Genomic DNA, 21,122 nt, shown 5'->3' with positions numbered 1-21,122 from the left:
AGAAATCGAACCTGGGTCTCCTACATTGCAGGCAGATGATTTACCATATATGTATGTATGTGTGTGCATATATATATATATATATATATATATATATATATATATATATATATAGGCTTCTCTAGTGGCTCAGCGGTAAAGCATCTGCTTGCAGTTCAGGAGCCAAAGGAGATGCAGGTTCGATTCCTGGGTTGGGAAGATTCCCTGGAAGAGGGTACAACAACCCACCAAAGTATTCTTGCCTGGAGAATTCTGTGGATAGAGGACCTTTGCAGACTACAATTCATAGTGTCACAAAGAGTCAGACACAACTGAAGTGACTTAACACACGCAAGTATATACACATAGGTGCATGTGTATTATTTTTTTTCTGGAAAACACATTAGGTACAAGTCATCATATTAAGCTGAGTCAATAGAAAGAGGAGAAAAAACTAAAAGGACACATTTTCTGACTACTCACAGTAACTTGTTAAAAAACAACAACAAGAAACAAAACTTCCCTTTGGGTGAAATGTTTAGGGGAAAAGTAAGGGGTTATTCTTTCTATTTTGCACACTTCATTTTAATTTGCTATGATGAAAATTTTTTCTTTTTAACTTTACTTCTGAAATTAAAATTAGCTAGTTATCTTCCTTTGCCTCAGAAGTGAAAAGAGGCATAGAACTCTCAAAAACCACATCATGCAAGTTGAACATTATGATAGGAATACCATTTCCATATAATTGCTATTTCTCTTGTCAAAGAGATGGCTACCTTTCAAAAGCAGGAGTGCATGCTATTGTTACACTAAAAATTTACCAGATAATTTAGAAAGCATTCCTGATTATAAGTGTTGAAAATAATTAATGTAAAACTATTTGTTATTGTTCACTCACTCAGTCATGTCTGGCTCTTTGTGACCCCATGGGCTGCAGCATGCCAGCCTTCCCTGTCCTTCACTATCCCCTGGAGATTGCTCAAACTCATGTTCATTGAGTAAATGATTATCAAGAACTCTACTTTTTAACATATGTGTATTCTAACTCTAACTACAAGTGTACGTTATCACTTTTAGAAAGTAGCATTTGAAAAGGAATCCAAAACTTGCCTAATTCACAAATAGGAGTATTTAATTGCCTCCATTTTTCTATCCATTGACTATCCTGTTAGGCTTTGTATTATTATATTTAGCATAATGTACATTTTTAAAAATAAAATATATGTCTGTTAAAACAGATAAAGTATTACATATTAAAATTTTACTCCACTGAGAAGTAAATATTGGGAGCAGGATATTTAACAACATCTTTATTCTTTCTGTTATTTAATGTAACTAAAAATAATCTAAACCTAAAATATCCCATATTTTTATAAGTATTATTTTTATTAAACCTCAATTTTTGGCTTCAGAAAATTATAAATAGTCAAACAGGAGAGTTTGAGAGGGGATATATTTATTTGTTCTGATATTCTGCTTCAATGAGCAATAATTTCTCAAGTTAAAACACACACATTTTGGCATCTGATGACAATTCCTTGCTCCTGATAACTTATCTATCTTTACCTTGTCTCTTTTCTGCAGTTCAGAGACTAGAACAAATGATTGAAGAGAATATTACCAGGGTGATGGAATTCATTCTTTTGGGTTTTTCAGTCCAGAGAGAGATTGAAATCCTTCTCTTTCTTCTCATTTTAGTGGTATATTCTCTGACTCTGGTGGGAAATATTGGCCTGATTTACATAATCTGGTTGGATCCTCACCTTCACACACCCATGTATTTTTTTTTCTCAGTAATCTGGCCTTTGTGGACTTTTGTTACTCCTCATCAATAGCCCCAAAGTTCCTGGAAATCCTCCTGACCAAGAACAGGTCCATATCTCTCTATGCATGTGCGACACAGCTGGGCTTTTTCCTAAACTTCTTGGTTTTAGAGATGTTCCTTCTTGCAGTAATGGCTTATGACTGCTATGTGGTCGTCTGCGATCCTCTTCTTTACATGGTGATCATGTCCCAAAAGGTGTGCATGCAACTGGTTGCAGGCCCTTACTGATACAGCTTTTCTGTTGCTTTCCTCCACACAGTTGTTACTTTTCGATTGATTTACTGTGGCCCCAATGCTATTAATCACTTCTATTGTGATGATGTCCCTTTGATGGCCCTTGCATGCTCAGACACCAGCCTCAAAGAGATCTTGATTTTTATCTTTGCTGGATTCAACATGATCAGCTCTTTGACCACGGTCCTTATTTCTTACCTATACTTTGTGGCTGCCATCCTGAGAATCCAATCTGCAGAAGGGAGGCGCAAAGCATCCTCAACCTGTGGTTCTCATCTGACTGCTGTCACTTATTCTACGGGACTCTGATCTTCATGTATCTGCAGCCCAAATCAAACCATTCCCTTGACACCGACAAAATGGCCTCTGTCTTCTACACAATAGTCATTCTTATGTTGAATCCCATGATCTACAGCCTGAGGAACCAAGAGGTAAAAAATGCCTTGAGGAAAGCTTTGAAAAATGTTATTTTCTGTCTCTAATATACATTAGAATGTAACTTGTAACACTGACTGTCTTGGAACTGTACCACATGCCGATATGTTGTTTTTATTATCTTTGATAGGTTAATTTTACCATTTTTGTATGAGCAAAATGACGTTGCACATGTGTTCTATTTTTCATATAATTTATAAGTAAGATAAAAGGTTTAAAAGATTATAATGCACATTTTTAACAAATTGCTATTTGCATATGTGACACTTGATAGTTTTGACCTGGATAGTTTCTATTTAACTGATAATAAGATTTAGCCACTGCTTTCAAAAATGTTTCTATTTTATACATTGTGGAGACAGAAAAAGGGAGGTGGTAAAGGAAGTTTCTTGTCCATCCCCATGTCATTCCATGCAGCAGCTGTTCCTCAACTGTATCCTGTCTGCTAAAAATCATTCCTCTCTGCTTCTGACCCCCACTAGATTCACTGTTGGTCACTCTCTGTAATTTCTTGGTTCTCATGTTGTTCAAAAAGATGTCATTATTTGCCATGCAGACCTGGGAATCAGGGTCAGCTTTTGGAAAGTCATACTCTCTTTTTCTGTATCAAAACAAAAATGAAGATATAACCCTATATTCCCTCAGCAAAGCTTAAGATCCTTTTATATTTTAGGGATTTGAAGAAATTACGGTGGGTTGAAGGGACAGGAAGAGGTAGTGTAAAACCAAGTTATAAATGTGGTTGCTGTCAGATGTCAGGAATATAGTTTTATGTTGGGGTGGTTGTACAGTGATGTAATCTAAGACCAACTTAAACCGTCAACTGGAATGCTTTTTGTTTTGTTTTTTTAATTTAGATTCAAATATTTGGTGTCTACCATGTGGGTGATATTGTGAGCTATTCTTGTAGGGCAAAATCTAAAACATTCCTGAATATGCTGAACAGCTAGCTATTTTTGGAAATACTGGCAAAAAAAAAAAAAAAAAACATGATCATATAAGTTATTCAGAAACATTTTAGCTTATTTTATCCAAGTTATCTTAGTACACATTTCATTGTTAGATTTCAGATTTATGTGAAGACATCAATATTGCCATGTTAAATTATTTATATTAAACTTTATTTTAATATATGCCTCTATTTTAATATATGCCTTTAATATATGCCATTGTTAAAGCAGCAACAAGGTGTTCTAAGTGGAGGTAAATTGTACAAATTCTTAAGAGAAGCAATGAATTATAATCCTGATTTTCAAGTTCTTAAATCAACTTCTTTCAGAGTCAGGGAGCATAGTTGCAGCGAAATCAGTCTTGGAAATCACGACTGTCAATTGCCAAAGATAAAACTCAAGAAAAGAGAACATCTTTGTTGTTGCTATTTTTTTTTAATAATTCCAAAAGTATAATTTAAATAGTTAAAAGCACAGCAGAAAGCTTCTATAGTAAACTGCAGAGTAAGGGCTAAACCTCAGATTGGCGATGTGAGAAGGGTTTAAAGGTCAGTGAATCTTTCAAAAGGAACCCGGTGCCCCTTCTGGGTAGCACACTGGATTCAGGGGAGGTTGCTGCAAAACCACACGTTTACCAAAGAAACTTCAGATACAGTTAAAGAGGTCCCAGAGAAGAAAGGACGATAGCCTGGGAGGCTAAAAAAGACTAAAGTAAAACCAAAGTTCTAACATTGAAACAAAACTGTAAAGAAATATATTAGTTTCATCCGTCTGCATTAACAAAGTACCACACACTCATTGACTTAGAACAACAAAAATTTATTTTCTCACATTTCTGGAGCCTACAAGTCTGAAGTCAAGGTATTGGCAGAACCATGCTCTCTATGAAGCTCTAGGGGAGGTTCCTTCCTTGTTTTTTTCCAGCTGCTAGTGGTCCCAGGCATTCCTTGGCTTGTAAGCATCTTTCTAGTCTCTGCTGTCTTCTCATGATCATCTTCCCTCTACATCTGTGTCCAGATTCCTTCATTCCTGTAAGGACATCACTCACACTGGACTAACAGTCCACCTTACTTCAGTATGACTTCATATTAACAATTGCATCTTCAACGGCCCTATATCCAAATACTGACCCTATAACCCAATGATCCTATAAACAAACTCTGAAGTTCTTCAGGTTAGGAACTTAACACATCTTTTGGGGGAACAATTGCACTCATAATAAGTGCATGTAAGTGTGTGCATGCTCAGTTGTGTTCGACTCTGTGTGACCCTATGGACTGTAACCCGCCAGGCTCCTCTGTCCATGGGATTTTCCAGGCAAGAATACTAGAGTGGGTTGCCATTTCCTTCTCCAGGGGATGTTCCCCCAGGGATTGAAACCATGTCTCTTGCCTAGCAGATAATTCTTTACTGCTGAGGCATTGGAGAAGCCCACTAATAAGTAAGGACAGTTAAAGATGTGCTGGCTCAAATGTATGGTGAAAACACACCTTATCTACACCTGCAAGCACAGTGCAGAAAGGAAAAAAAAAAATAGCTGAGATTTCCTAAGCTTAAGAAAGAGATACATAAGTACCTAAAAAGGCTAGCAAAATGACCTAGATGACAGGTCAAAAGGGATCCAAAACCATTTAATGTGAAAACTGGAGGTCTTAAGACTCCCCTGTTGCCTTCAAAAGCCCAAGGATTCATCAAGTAGTTAGGACAGAGGGATATATAGCCTAATATCTGAGATAGATCAGAAGTTTGAGTTTTCTCCTTCTGGTTAAGACAGAGTACAAGATGACCTTCTCTCAATACCAGAATCGTTTCTGAAGAGACTTGATCATTCTCAGGTAAAAAATCGTCCTAGTGAGTGGTAAGAGGCAGAGGTGAAGTGCCAAGGATATGTTTATGGAAAGTATTATAAAAGCAAATATAGCACTATAGCTAAGTGAACTCCCAAGATGCAGTGGCTTAATAAAGTAATTTATTCCTTTCTCAGGCAACAGTATGAGTTAAGGAGTTTGGGAAGGGCAATTAGACCCTCAATATATGTTTTCCATCTTTATCTAAAAAGTGATCATTTCAGCGGCAACATTTTCAAGCGGGAAGGAAGAGAAAAAAGTCTGTATCTAATGGCTTTAACATACATAAGGTGATCTTTAGGTTCCAGGCATCACTTTCTACTGATGGCTCATTGCCAAGACTTGTCAACATTATGTATCCCACTGACAAGGGGCAATGGGAATGGTGGTGAACAGCTGGATGACAAAGGTTTTACTTATAAAATAAAACATCAAATAGTGGACACTGAGGAATATGTCTGCCATAAGCATCACAGAAAATGTGATCTTAAAGGGTAAAATTATAGTGATCTCTGTCAATACGATTGTTTCTTGAGCAGCCTATCGTTTCATACTTGACACCAACTTGTTAGAAGCAAACTTGGGTGATTTGAAAACATTAAAAAACAAAACAAAACTTTGATAATGTAGTTTCCAATACTAATCAAATGGTACTCTTTCTTCCTGCTCAGAACCTAAAGTTATGAAAAGGAACTCTCCTCCCACCATTTGCCTTTTCTCAGAACCAATCTGAGGGAATGTGACTTGTGGGCAATTAGTCAATTAGCCTGAGTAACAATATTTTCTGTGCTTAAATGAATACATCTTTCCAGTGATATTACCACAAGTAAATGTTACTTCTCAGAGTCTTTCTACACATGTTCAATTGTCCACCCCTTTTAATTGGATTAGCCCTTAAACAAGAATAAACTCATTCATGAGAAATTACTTCTGCTTCTGATTTGCTTTTATGCTGGTATTATTAGCAAGAGTCAACAAGGACAAAAAATGTATTCCACTTATATTAAGAATGAAGGTAGAATAAGTGGACACCAGTGAACATAAATTGAATAGTAAACTTGTAATCAGATCCCAATGGATACCAGTTTGAGCTGTGCTGATCACATTTTAACACATGTCTAGTGCAATGGCATTCGGTTTTACAGTGATTCTTATCTGGTTGATCCACTCTAGTTATGAAAAGCTTGACTTAGGCAGCTAAACCGGAGAAGGCAATGGCACCACACTCCAGTACCCTGCCTGGAAAATCCCATGGACAGAGAAGCCTGGTAAGCTGCAGTCCATGGGGTCACTAGGAGTCTGACACGACTGAGCGACTTCACTTTCACTTTTCACTTTCATGCATTGGAGAAGGAAATGGCAAGCCACTCCAGTGTTCTTGCCTGGAGAATCCCAGAGACAGGGGAGCCTGGTGGGCTGCCATCTATGGCATCACACAGAGTCAGACACGACTGAAGCAACTTAGCAGTAGCAGCAACAAGCAGCTAAACACAGACCTAAGAATGTAATGTTAGTGATAAGAATTTGGAATCAAACAATAGCTTCATTATAGCAATCAAATGTTTAACAGAACATTCTTCTGATTAAAAGATAGATTTTAAATGACAAAAATCCATATTGCTTCATCTTTTTAAACTATGAGAAGGACATGATAGGCTTTAGTCATAAATATTTCACCTATTTAAATTAATAAAGAGAAAAACAACTAGCCAAAATCCAAATCAAAGAGTAGAATCACAGTGAGTCAACAGATTGTTTGAAACACAAATAGTGTTAATTCTAGAGCAATATATACCGAGAATTAATCTTCTGAATTCATGACACTAGTTTTCCAGGGTCCAGTCCCGGTGGATCCAGGGAATTCAAAGGGGAGACAGCTTCGGCGATCAGGATACGATAGAATTTAAGATATAAAGAGTGGTTAAATAAGGATAGCTCAGTGAGAAAATTCAGTGGAGAAAAGAGGCTGAATAACTTGGTTTATGTGGAAAGCTAATAAAATTCCAAGACAAGGAATTTGCGTCACCTACATAGGCCGCAGGCATCCTCCCGTTCTCCCAAAGGAGAGGAGACACTAAGGCCTCCCCAGTCAGATCTTAGAGCCCAGGCATAATTAGTAGGCTTGACGAGCCTCCATTCTCCAGATGGGAATTCAGCCAGAAGGTGAGAGAAAGAGCGACATGGCGAGACCAAGCTTTGGTGAACAAGACCCGCACTTTATTTTCCAAAGTAGCGTTTATACCTTAAGTTGTGCATAGAGGACAATAGGGGAAGGGGTAGAGTCATGCAAGGACAGCAGTCCTTGATCCTTATTGAAGCCAGGCTTTCAAACTTATCATATGCAAAAGTTTAGGTGATTTACATCATCTTCTGGCCAGGAGGCCTGTTAACATTTTATGACCCTTTCTTCAGAAAACTTATTTTTCTCTAAAGGTGATTATTTTAAGTCAGGCGCCACCCTCTGAAAGCATTAGATAAAGTTGCATTCCTATAGGGCAAAGGTGTGGTGGGCTATAACAAGAAAAGAATTAACTCAAGGGTCCAAGGTTACAAACATTAAAGCTACTACTTACATTGCTATATACCAATTATATTAATCAATACACTCCCAGGGACACAGTAGGTAAGGGACATGGAAACTTAGCAGCAAACATTGGCCCAACAAGTGAAAAACCCTTCACCAATACAATTTCTAATCAATCATTTAACTGCTCAAAGGAATCTGTATTTAGACAGTTTAGAACACTCATGCCTTTCATGGTTGGGAGGCTGTAAACAGTTACATGTGGCCAGAAGAACCTGTTCAGGTAGGCTAGAGGACTTCCAAAGGAGTTGGTAGGTTGAAACACTCTTGTCATGCCCAGAAACTTTATTAACTGGAGCTGTAAGTTAATTCTTTTTCAGAAAGAGGTGGTGGGGGACAGCCCCCTGTAAAGTCAGAGGTGTAGGTGAGAGCACAAAGCAGTAAAGTAGGCAGACTCTGGTTTTGGGGGTAGGTGCTTGAGAATTTCCAGGGGGACTCCTGAGGCTTGATCCCGCCTTTGCATATGCCGAGCCTCCTTCCTCATGACCTTTGCCAGGGGCAGAGTTCCTCATGCTGACTCCCGGCACTAGTTGAAGATTCTGAATACATTTTTGTTTTCAAAAGTCCATGCATGTATGAATGTTATTGAAAGCTTTCTTGGTAAATGAGAATTCACCAACTTTTGTATTCATGCGAAAGTGATAAAGTCTTAATTTTTCTCATGAACTTATATATTACTTATAAAACAAATGAAGAGCAATTTTATATAGAAAGTATCCTAAGAAGTCATATTCAACTCTTACAAAGATACCCTCAAAATTAGCATGTGCTTATCCAAATGTACTTATCAGTTATCCGATGACTACACTTAGCACAATTTTACATACACTGTGACCACCAGTAATAGGTCAGGGTTAGTATGTTTGCACACGTAGATAAAGGAGGCTTAGTCCTGAGAATCCATTCATGGGGTAAACCATCGCTGTGTTAGACTGGACCTCTTAGTATATTTAAGTGTTGCCTGTATACAGTCTATTTTAAACAGGGAATTTATATGCCTGGGCATTTATAACAGGAAGTGGCATACACGGAATTATGTATTGCAGGTTTACTGCCTCAAGTTTGCCTTGACAATTGCTTTGTTGACCACCTCTTTTACATCTTTGTTCCTCAAACTGTAGATCATGGGATTCAGCATGGGAATCACTGTGGTGTAAAACATAGCCACCATCTTCCCCTGCTCCACAGACTCTTCAGTGGGCCTCCTGAGATACATGAAGGGGAGAGTCCCATAAAACATTGTAACAGTGGAGAATGCCTTCCTCCTGCCATCGGCAGAGCACATGTGCAGCATGGATGCTCCGCTGAGGGTATAGGAAATGAGAACCACTGAGAGGGAATGTGTGAAATTAATCCCAGCAATAACAATCATGGTGCATTCTTTGATGTGGACCCCTCCACAGGCAGTCTTGATAGAGGAGGGTCAGCACAGTAGAAGTAGTTGATTTCAAAGTTTCCACAGAAGCACAGGCCATATGTCCACAGTGTGCAGTTTAGGCTGACAGAGAACCCCTAGATGTATGTCAGAAAGATGAGACGATTACAGACAGTCCTGGACATTTTACTGCCATAAAGCAGAGGGTTGCAGATGGCCATGTAGCGATCAAAGGCCATCACAGCCAAGATATATACTTCCACATGGACAAGGGCTATGAAGAAGTAACACTGCACCAAACACCCCACATAGGAAATGGTTTTTGTTTGATAGTAAGTTTTCCAACATCTTCAGAGTGACATTGGAAGAGAACCACACACCCACAAAAAACAAATAACTCAAGAAAAAGTACATGGGCTCTGAAGCTGGAGGCTGATGTTGATCAAAATAATCATACCAATGTTCCCTATCAGAGTGATCATGTAAACTACTAGAAACACCACAAAAAAGAGAACTTGAAGCTCCTGGTGACTGGTCAACCCCAGAAGAACAAATTCTGTCACATCTGTGAACTTTGGCGTTGCCTTCACTTAGACCCAGTCTGTAGTGCGTATGGACAAATTAAAAGAAATGAATGGATTTATTTTATTCTTGAAAATTTTGAGTCATGTTTATTAGTATTCTAGTTCAAATGATATAAAAATCAATGTAGACTTTGCACAAAGTCTAATATAAGACTATATAATCACATTTATTTCCTTTAATAGGCCTTATAGGTAATTATTGCAATATTTATTAGTTTCTTAATTCTAAAAGAGGCAATTACATTCATATACTACTAGTATTAGACACTTATTTTTGCTAAATTATTACAATGATGTTAACCTCATAGAGTTCCAGTAAAAGTAAAGCTAGACTGAGAGTCATTAGAGAAAGACTAAATCCATTTCAACGTATTGTCTTATAGAAAAAGACTTGAGACTCATAAATGTAAATATTCAAACAAGGTCAGACAACCACTTTGTGCCGAACAGGGAAGTAAGAAGAGTGAATCATTGAAATTCCATTGAATACTAATTTTGTGTATGATGGTTGCCTCTCATTGTCAGTATTAATACAAATACACATGCAATATTAACTTACTCATTTTCCTTTGACTTGGAAGATATCCTTTTTTAAAAAAATGTATTTATTTTTGGCTGTGCTTGGCCTCCTCTTGGTTGGGGTGTGTGGGCTTCTCACTGCAGTGGCTTCTCTTGTGGAGCGCTGACTCTAGGTGAGCAGGCTTAAATGGCTGTGGCTCACAGGTTCTAGAGCGCAGGCTCAGTAGTTGTGGCACTCGGGCTTAGTTGCTCCATGGCATGTGGAATCTTCCTCCAAGCAGGGATCGAACTTATGTCCCCTATATTGGTAGTCAGATTCTTATCCACTGTGCCACCAGGGAAGTCCAGAAGGTATCTTCTTATCTACACAATTTCACAGGATGATCCTTGGTCTTACAATCTAGTCATTGACATACTTTTCTACACTATGTCAGCTTATGATATCAAAAGCTTTCAACTTATGAAAATCCTAGTCATGTGTTATTTTATTTAGCTATATATTTCACTTGCTTGATTACTGCTGCTTGCAGGATGAGGTAAGAGGTATTTAACAACATGGACCGTATCAGTTTAACAGTTAGAAAAGTAAACTGCAAATGGTTCAATCACCATATCAAAATTATATCAATAGATAAATTCTATATACATATAAAATAAAATTCAGGTGCCATGTTTTTAAAATTACTGTCTTATTTCAGTTTCTACTGCTTTTCAGCAACAATCCATTATTTGTCTAATTATTTATTTTCAAATTTAATGTCATTACAAGGAAAGTGTCCTCAAGGAATATTTTCTCCATTTAATACATTTCCCCAGATAAGTCTTCTGAGAAGTAAACTGCTCTGAGTATTTAGGGATGCATCTGTAGGATTTACATCATCTTTGGAATTCAAGATCCCCATAATAATATTGCTTTAAGAGAATATTGTGACATAAAATGGGCTTTAGTTATAATTGCTTGTAATAATTTACACACATCAAAACCAACTTTATGTCAAATATATTTGCTATATTATATTTATTATTTATTACTTTAAATCTAGAAATTAGTCTAAGTTTTGTAATATGAAATTGAACAAGCTACACGAGATTCTGGTTTGTATCATAATTGTTCAGTCCACTAAGTCGTATTCGGCTATTTGAGACCCCATGGACTGCAGCACGCAAGGTTCCTCTGTCCTTCACTATCTCCCAGAGTTTGCTCAGACTCATGTCGTTTAAGTTGGTGATGCCATCTAACCATCTCATCCTCTTATAATTAGTTGTACCAATAATCCAAGTAAAATTTTGTTAATTAGGTAATTATGGATTCACCAAGTAGAGTCAAGAGTTTTTATACATGAAAATTCTTGGTTTTAGCTTTATCTCCCAGTGAAAATCAGCAACTCTCATCTGGCTTAGTATACCCACACTTAGCAGCCGGAATATCTACGATCGTGAAAATATAGGGTACTGGTGAACTCAGACCAGAACTGAAAAATCAGTGCCTATGTTACGTGCCCAAATCGTTTTCTCTATGGTGTATATAATTACCATATGAATCGTTTCAGGGGTAGGAAAATACTTCACAGTGATTAATCAAATTCCAAATTGTGAGTTGCTACTAGTTGGAGGGAGACATGAAACAATCACAGAGTTTATATACTTTTTAAAATATTTCCTCTTTTAATTTTTCATATTTTCATTCTCTTTTTCCTCAGTATTTTACATGGCTGGCTGCTGCTGCTGTTGCTGCTTCTAAGTCGCTTCAATTGTGTCCAACTCTGTGCGACCCCATAGACGGCAGCTCACCAGGCTCCACCATCCCTGGGATTCTCCAGGCAAGAACACTGGAGTGGGTTGCCATTTCCTTCTCCAACATAGCTGGCTACTGGCACATAACTGAAAAGTCACCTCCTCAAAGAGATCTTTGACCATTCTATGTGCATCCTGCCTCTTCTTATTTCTGTGTTTATCAGCATGCTCTGTTTTTGTCTCACTCCATTCCTTAAATTGCCTCATTTGTATATTTTTCATTCACTCCTTTTCAGTCAGTTCAGTTCAGTCGCTCAGTCATGTCAAACTCTTTGTGACCCCATGAATCGCAGCACGCCAGGCCTCCCTGTCCATCACCAAATCCCGGGGTCCACCCAAGCTCATGTCCATTGAGTCAGTGATGCCATGCAACCATCTCATCCTCTGTAGTCTCCTTCTCCTCATGCCCTCAGTCTTTTCCAGCATCAGGGTCTTTTCCAATGAGTCAGCTCTTCTCATCAAGTTGCTGGAGTATTGGAGTTTCAGCTTCAACATCAGTCCTTCCAATGAACACCAGGATTGATCACCTTTAGGATGGACTGGTTGGATCTTCTTGCACTCCAAGGGACTCTCAAGAGTCTTCTCCAACACCACAGTTCAAAAGCATCATTTCTTCAGCATTCAGCTTTCTTCACAGTCCAACTTTCACATCCATACATGACCACTGGAAAAACCATAGCCTTGACTATACAGACCTTTGTTGGCAAAGTAATGTCTCTGCTTTTGAACATGCTATCTAGGTTGGTCATAACTTTCCTTCCAAGGAGCAAGCGTCTTTTAATTTCATGGCTGCAATCACTATCTGAAGTGATTTTGGAGCCCTCAAAAATAAAATCTGACACTGTTTCCGCAGTTCCCCACCTATTTCCTATGAAGTGATGGGACCAGATGCCATGATCTTCATTTTCTGAATGTTGAGCTCTAAGCCAACTTTTTCACTCTCCTCTTTCACTTTCATCAAGAAGCTTTTTAGTTCCTCTTCACTTTCTGCCATAAGGGTGGTGTCATCTGCATACCTGAGGTTATTGATATTTTTCCCAGCAATCTTGACTCCAGCTTGTGCTTCTTTCAGCCCAGTGTTTCTCATGAGGTACTCTGCATATAAGTTAAGTAAGCAGGGTGGCAATATACAGCCTTGACGTACTCCTTTTCCTATTTGGAACCAGTCTGTTGTTCCATGTCCAGTTCTAACTGTTTCTTCCTGACCTGCGTACAAATTTCTCAAGAGGCAGATCAGGTGGTCTGGTATTCCCATCTCTTTCAGAATTTCCCACAGTTTATTGTGATCCACACAGTCCAGAGTCTCTTGGACTGCAAGGAGATCCAACCAGTCCATTCTAAAAAGATCAGTCCTAATTGTTCTTTGGAAAGAATGATGCTAAAGCTGAAACTCCAGTATCTTGGCCACCTCATGCGAAGAGTTTACTCATTGGAGAAGACTCTGATGCTGGGAGGGATTGGAGGCAGGAGGAGACGGGGACAACAGAGGATGAGATGGCTGGATGGCATCACTGACTCGATGGACATGAGTTTGAGTGAACCCCGGGAGTTGGTGATGGACAGGGAGGCTTGGGGTGCTGTGATTCATGGGATCTCAAGGAGTTGGACATGACTGAGTGACTAAACTGAACTGAACCACACAGTTACACTCATCTCATACACTAGTAAAGTAATGCTCAAAATTCTCCAAGCCAGGCTTTAACAATACGTGAACCATGAATTTTGAGAAGTTCAATCTGGATTTAGGAAAGGCAGAGGAACCAGAGATCAAACTGCCATCATCCACTGCATCATGGAAAAAGCAAGAGAGTTCCATAAAAACATTTATTTCTGCTTTATTAACTATGCTAAAGCCTTTGACTGTGTGGATCACAATAAACTGTGGACAATTCTGAAAGAGATGGGAATACCAGATCACCTGACCTGCCTCTTGAGAAACCTATATGCAGGTCAGGAAGCAACCGTTAGAACTGGACATGGAACAACAGACTGGTTCCAAATAGGAAAAGGAGTACATCAAGGCTGTATATTGTCACCCTACTTATTTAACTTCTATGCAGAGTACACCATGAGAAATGCTGGGCTGGAAGAAGCACAAGCTGGAATCAGATTGCTGGGACAAATATCAATAACCTCAGATATGCAGATGCAGTGAAGAGGAACCAAAAAGCTTCTTGATGAAAGTGAAAGAGGAGAGTGAAAAAGTTGGCTTATAGCTCAACGTTCAGAAAGGAAGATCATGGCATCTTGTCCCATCACCTCATGGGAAATAGATGGGGGAACAGTGGAAACAAGGCTGACTTTATTTTTCTGGGCTCCAAAATCATTGCAGATAGTGATTGCAGCCATGAAATTAAAAGATGCTTACTCCTTGGAAGGAAAGTTATGACCAACCTAGATAGCATATTCAAAAGCAGAGACATTACTTTGCCAATAAAGCTCCGTATAGTAAAGGCTATGGTTTTTCCAGTGGTCATGTATGGATGTGAGAGTTGGACTGTGAAGAAAGCTGAATGCTGAAGAATTGATGCTTTTGAACTGTGGTGTTGGAAAAGACTCTTGGGAGCCCCTTGGAGTGAGAGGAGATCCACCCAGTCCATTCTAAAGGAGACCAGTCCTGGGTGTTCAATGGAAGGACTAATGCTGAGGCTGAAATTCCAATATTTGGGCCACCTAATGTGAAGAGTTGAGTCATTGGAAAAGACCATGATGCTGGGAGGGATTGGGTGCAGTTGGAGAAGGGGACGACAGAGGATGAGATGGCTGGATGTCATCACTGAATTGATGGACATGAGTTTGGGTGAACTCCAAGAGCTGGTGATGGACAGAGATGCCTGGCTTGCTGCAATTTATGGGGTTACAAAGAGTCAGACAGGACTGAGCGACTGAACTGAACTTAGTCATTCAGTTGTATCCAGCTCTTTGTGACCCTGTGAACTTTAGCCCACCAGGCACCTCTGCCCATGGGATTTCCAGGCAAGAAAACTCAAGTTGGTTGCCATTCCCTTCTCCAGGGGGTCTTCCTGACCTAAGGATTTAACCCAGATCTCCTGCATTACAGACAGATTCTTTACCATTTGAGCCACCAGAGATGCCTCTTCTATTGTATGACTGCTGCTATGTCACTTCCGTTGTGTTCGAGTCTGTGCGACCCCATAGACGGCAGCCCACCAGGCTCCCCTGTTCCTGGGATTCTCCAGGTAAGAACACTGGAATGGGTTTCCATTTCCTTCTCCAATGCATGAAAGTGAAAAGTGAAAAGTGAAGTTGCTCAGTCGTGTCTGACTCTTAGTGACCCCATGGACTGAAGTTTACCAGGCTCCTCTGTCCATGGGATTTTCTAGGCAAGAGTACTGAAGGGGGTTGCCATTGCCTTCTCCCTCCACTGCATGAATGGTGTATGCTTAATGCTCTATTATGGTTTTATGTGAGCTTCCCAGGTGGCGCTAGTGGTTAAAACCAAACCAAACGAAAAAACTACCTGTCAATGCAGGACACTTAAGAGATGCTGGGAAGTTAAATCTTTGGGTCAGGAAGACTCCTCGGAGGAGAAGGGAACGGCTACCCAGTCCAGTATTCTTGCCTAGAGAATCCCATGGACAGAGAAGTCAGGCAGGCTACAGTCCAGGTCCATAGGGTCTCAAAGATTCAGACACAACTGAAGTGACTTAGCATGCACTCGTATGGTTATATGTACTTGGGAAACAAAAATACGTCCTTTGTGGGAATTACCTGGTAGTCCAGTGGTTAAGACTAGGTGCTTTCACTGTCGTGGGCCCAGGTTCCTGGGTGGAGAACTAAAATCATACAGCTTAGCAGCATGCTCCCCACACACAAAAAATGTCTTTTGCACAACTACAAAATCCTTAATAATATTAGTGGTGTATACATTCGATCATTTTAACTCATTGGCCTGGCAATTTATGCCCATCCATCAAACTTGTTTCCTTTCCTCTCCAGATCAGTATACTCATACTGCTTCCCCTTCAGTTCTTATAACAAGAGCCTATTTCTGCTTACGAAGAATTATGAAGGAAATTGCTGATTTTCTTCCAAAGCTATTCTTGATTTTCTGTTGCAATAAACCTTTTATTAGAGAGCCCTGGGCATGACCCTGCCCCAGGACCCATGACACATGGGGCACATGGTAGAAGTGCAAGAAATGTTCATTCAATAAAGAAAACGAGTGATTATCAGACTTTCAAATAGGTGACTGACACAGGTAAGAGAGGCATATATCTAACACTTAGATACACCTCAGGTTAAGGCTGAGAAGCCCTAGTGTTACAATTAAACCATACTTTGGTAATTGGTATAAAATATTTGGTGCGTATAAGTTAGCGCTCTGAGTGGATCTTGAGAGAAAACTTCTAACTTGAGAAAATCCACGTGCTCCCCAGGAATAGGAATCGACTCCTCACAGAAGTTTTGGATCTATTATCTTTCAGAGAAACCTACCTCTGACCCAGGATACTTTTCAACTGCCAATTAATTTTATCACCTTAATGTTTTTCTAAGTTTAATTTTTAAGGCCATCCTCTACAGGACACTAAACAGCCTCATGTGATGCCCTTGGGTTTTATGGTACAAATATGGTTCTCAATATAAGTAACCAGGAGGATCACTCATTTATCACAGAGAAATCTAGGTAGGACAACTCCCTTAGCAAGAGACTGAGTTTCATGATTCTATTCTTCAGGCCCCAAAGATATAGATAAAGCAGAATCTACTTTTGTAATTCATGTAAAAATGACCACCTCTTTCACCACCATTCCCTTGGGGCTACCCACGTAAAGCCTATAACTTCCTCACCTGAATTTCCATGCTGAAAGTGAAAGTGTTAGTTACTCAGTAATGTCCAACTCTTTTCGACCTCATGGACTATAACCCACCAGGCTCCTCAGTTCAGTTCAGTCACTCAGTTGTGTCCAACTTTTTGCAACCCCATGAACTGCAGCACGCCAGACCTCCCTGTCCATCACCAACTCCTGGAGTCTCCAAAAGCATCAATTCTTCAGCATTCAGCTTTCTTCACAGTCCAACTCTCACATCCATACATGACCACTGGAAAAGCCATAGCCTTGACTAGATGGACCTTTGTTGGCAAAGTAATGTCTCTGCCTTTGAATATGCTATCTAGGATGGTCATAACTTTCCTTCCAAGGAGTAAGTGTCTTTTAATTTCATGGCTGCAGTCACCATCTGCAGTGATTTTGGAGCCCCCAAAATAAAGTCTGACACTGTTTCCACTGTTTCCCCATCTATTTCCCATGAAGTGATGGGACCAGATGCCACGATCTTCATTTTCTGAACATTGTTAAGCCAACCTTTTCACTCTCCTCTTTCACTTTCATCAAGAGGCTTCTTAGTTCCTCTTCACTTTCTGCCATGAGGGTGGTGTCATCTGCATATCTGAGGTTATTGATATTTCTCCCAGCAATCTTGATTCCAGCTTGTGCTTCTTCCAGCCCAGAGTTTCTCATGTTCCATGGAATTCTCCAGGCAAGAATATTGGAGTGGGCTGCCATGCCCTTCTCCAGGGGTTCTTCCTGACCTTCTGGATCTCCTGTACCACAGGTAAATTTTTTAGTGTCTAAGCCACATGGGATATTTAGCTCATATTGCTTATACAGTCCTTATTACATTGTATCACATATAATTTCAATTGCCTGATTCATAATGTGAAATTAGAACAATCTGAAAAAATGCACAGTGTTCTATTACTGCACTCTTCGTAATTATTTAATACAAAGCATTTGTTAGGTCTTATGAAGGATGCAGGAAGGTGTGTAACATCATATCCTGTTTAAGTGGGGGTAGTGGTAAAGAGTCCTGCAGGAGACACGAGAGACAAGTGTTCAGTCCTTGCTTCAGGAAGATCCCCTGGACAAGGAAATAGCATACCCACTCTGGTAATTTTGTCTGGGAAATTCCATGGACATAGGAGCCTAGTGGGTTATAGTCCATGGGGTTGCAAAGAGCTGGGCATGACTGAGCATGCACACACACACACACACACACACACACACATACACACTTCACACCTATTGAAACACATAGAGACACACTGAACACATAATAGACACACCAAATTCATCCCTACCTATCTTTACCTGGTTTCCCTCGTGGCTCAGCTGGCAAAGAATCCACCTGCAATTTGGGAGACCAGGGTTAAGTCCCTGGGTTGGGAAGGTCCCCTGCAGAAGGGAAAGGCTACCCGCCCCAGCATTCTGGCCTGGAGTATTCCATGGACTGTATAGTCCATGAGTCGCAGTCAGACACGACTGAATTTCACTCTCACTTTCCCTTTCTCCCAGAAACTTTGGAGCTTTTTCAACCTAAGAGTATTTGAAATAAATTCTTGGCTTAATATTTTTAAGACAAAATAGCTAATAGGATTTCATGAACCCCTGAGAGCTGAGTTCATGATTGCAATTTCAGTGCCCAAGTATGCAGGAGTCCTCAATTCCTTCTCACTAACTATGGAGAAAATGCATCAGGTAAACTCACTGGCAATAGGTCATTACAATGTAATCTACACTCCCTCAAGGAAATGTAGATTTCAGAAGAAACTGTGGCATTTGTGTGTGTGTGTGTGTTAGTGAGGGAGAGATCAAGAAAGAGAGAGGGTGACTGAGAAAGATAAGTACACTTTATCCTGAAGATGCTTAACTATAATGATGTCGGTAAACATAGAAACAAATGTAGCAATGCTGCTGCTGTTGCTAAGTCGCTTCAGTCGTGTCCAACTCTGTGCGACCCCACCAGGCTGCCCCGTCCCTAGGATTCTCCAGGCAAGAACACTGGAGTGGGTTGCCATTTCCTTCTCCAATGCATGAAAGTGAAAGTGAAAGTGAAGTCACTCAGTCATGTCCGACTCTTAGCGACCCTATGGACTGCAGCCTACCAGGCTCCTTTGTCCATGGGATTTTCCAGGCAAGAGTACTGGAGTGGGGTGCCATTGCCTTCTCCAAATGTAGCAATAGCATTCAGTTTTAAAAGCCGTTTTACAAAACTATTCTAAATGAAAACTATCCTTAATTTAAAAGCTTTAAAATTACATTTTAAAATTTATTAGTAATTATCAACTAATTTGGAATGCCAATAGTTTTCCAATAAATGGTGAATAAATAGTCTTACAGACAAAAGGAATTATGTCTAGCTCACCCAAATAGTAACATTAAGTAAGAGCTTAAATTCTTTAGGGAGGTTAAGTTTTGCATTACAGACACAATGATATTATTATAATTTAATCAAAATCCCCAATGTGCTTACATACAAACAGCTTTGAAATGTTGCCCATGATGTATGTGTGAATGAATGGAAATGAGTTTATATGTGCTTCTGCTTTCCCGTGAGGAAAATAAAAACTCACATTGGACAAAGAGGACTTCCCTGGTGGCTCATTGTAAAGAATCCACCTGCCAGTGCAGGAAACATGGGTTGATCCCTGATCCAGGAAGATCCCACCAGCCATGGAGCAGATAAGCCCAAATGCTACAACAGCTGAGCCTGTGCTCTAGAGCCTGGGAGCCACAACTCTTGAGCCCATGTGTCAAAACCATTGAAGTCCACATGCTCTAGAACCTGCGCTGGGCAACAGGAGATGCCACTGCAATGAAAAGCCCATGAACTGCAACTAGAGATCAGCCTATGCAACTAGAGATACCCTCCACTGGCCACAGCTAGAGAAAAGCCCTCACAGAAATGAAGATCCTACGTATCCAACAATAAATATATGAATATAATAATTAAAAAAGAACACTGGACAAAGAGAAATGTTTGTTCTCCTATACATCATTCTTATTTTATATCTACATCTCTGTAGATAAATTATGAATTTTGTGATGATTTAAATGCATGATCTTAATGTGTGAATGACATTTCAGTGGCTATGTGTTTCTGTGTCGAGATATTAGGATATTTATTTGTTTACCTATATCAGAAGACATAGAAACATTATGGATGTCCAAGTTGTAAACTTGTTGCCTCATCGCTGTACTAGACGAACCAAGCTACAAGAGAGAAGCCAAACTATGTTTACACTATTAAGTCAGGATATGTTATTGTTAAGAAAAAAGAGAGCACCCAAATATTCCTTCTTTCAAGGAAAAAGAATTTAGTATTTGATATAACACTTAGGTCAAAAATGTGCAAAATAATCCACATGAATATTTATTTAATTTGTGAGGAGAAATATGTACCTTTGTACTTGCAAAATGACACTAATTCTGCCTACTTCTCAGTTAGAATGATGGCACTTTGGCTGGGGTACATGACATGTGCACAGTCTGGCTACACAACAACTATTAGAATCAGTAAAAAAGAGACACTTATGCTGTTATGTCTCTTAAATACAAAAACGTTGGAAAAGGATTACATATCATAGTATCTCTATTTTCAAAACAAAGATCTATGAACAAATCTACCTTTCACATTGAAAAAGGCATTAAATATCAGGTTTAAGTTTTTCAGCTACCCAGTGATGTTATTATAATTTGAACAAAATTCCCAATTTGTTTATGGGCAAAGAGCTTTGAAATGTTGCCCATAATGCACGTGTGAGTCAGTGGAGATGAATTCACATGTGCTTCTCGTTTCCCCACAGGAAAATAAAAACCATTAGCAAGACCACCATCTTTATGCACTTACATTAGAGAACTGAATGAAATATGTTGCTATTTCTTCTACCTCAGATTGTAGTCTAGTAGATAAATAGATAAATATTTCCTAAATTCATTACTACATTTTTGAATAATAAAATCAAAATCTTTTTATTCTAACAAGGGATATAAACAATGTCAATACATATACCTGTGAACTTGGGCTGAAATAGTCTTCTCTATTAATTTATTAATTTTAGCTAAGCTTGACTACTTGTATCAATGAGAGAAAATTCACTTTTTCCCTCTGAATTTTAATTTTTTCTTGTTTTTTGTAAAGGGTAAAGTTCTTTTTGTGAATTTTCTAAAGCTGTGTACTAAGCAGTAATCTTT

At 39.3% G+C, this 21,122-nt stretch overlaps 2 pseudogenes; one reads left to right on the top strand and one right to left on the bottom strand.

Moving 5' to 3' along the window:
* The first annotated feature begins 1,580 nt into the window (after positions 1-1,580).
* LOC113904651 lies at positions 1,581-7,715 on the top strand (annotated as a pseudogene).
* Positions 7,716-8,902: 1,187 nt separating this feature from the next.
* On the bottom strand, positions 8,903-20,120 carry LOC113906021 (annotated as a pseudogene).
* Positions 20,121-21,122: the final 1,002 nt, after the last annotated feature.

This window comes from Bos indicus x Bos taurus, chromosome 15, assembly GCF_003369695.1.
Source record: "Bos indicus x Bos taurus breed Angus x Brahman F1 hybrid chromosome 15, Bos_hybrid_MaternalHap_v2.0, whole genome shotgun sequence".
In the NCBI taxonomy this organism is placed as follows: domain Eukaryota; kingdom Metazoa; phylum Chordata; class Mammalia; order Artiodactyla; family Bovidae; genus Bos; species Bos indicus x Bos taurus.
The sequence above is the reverse complement of the archived record's forward strand: the minus strand, read 5'-3'. Positions and strand labels throughout refer to the sequence as shown.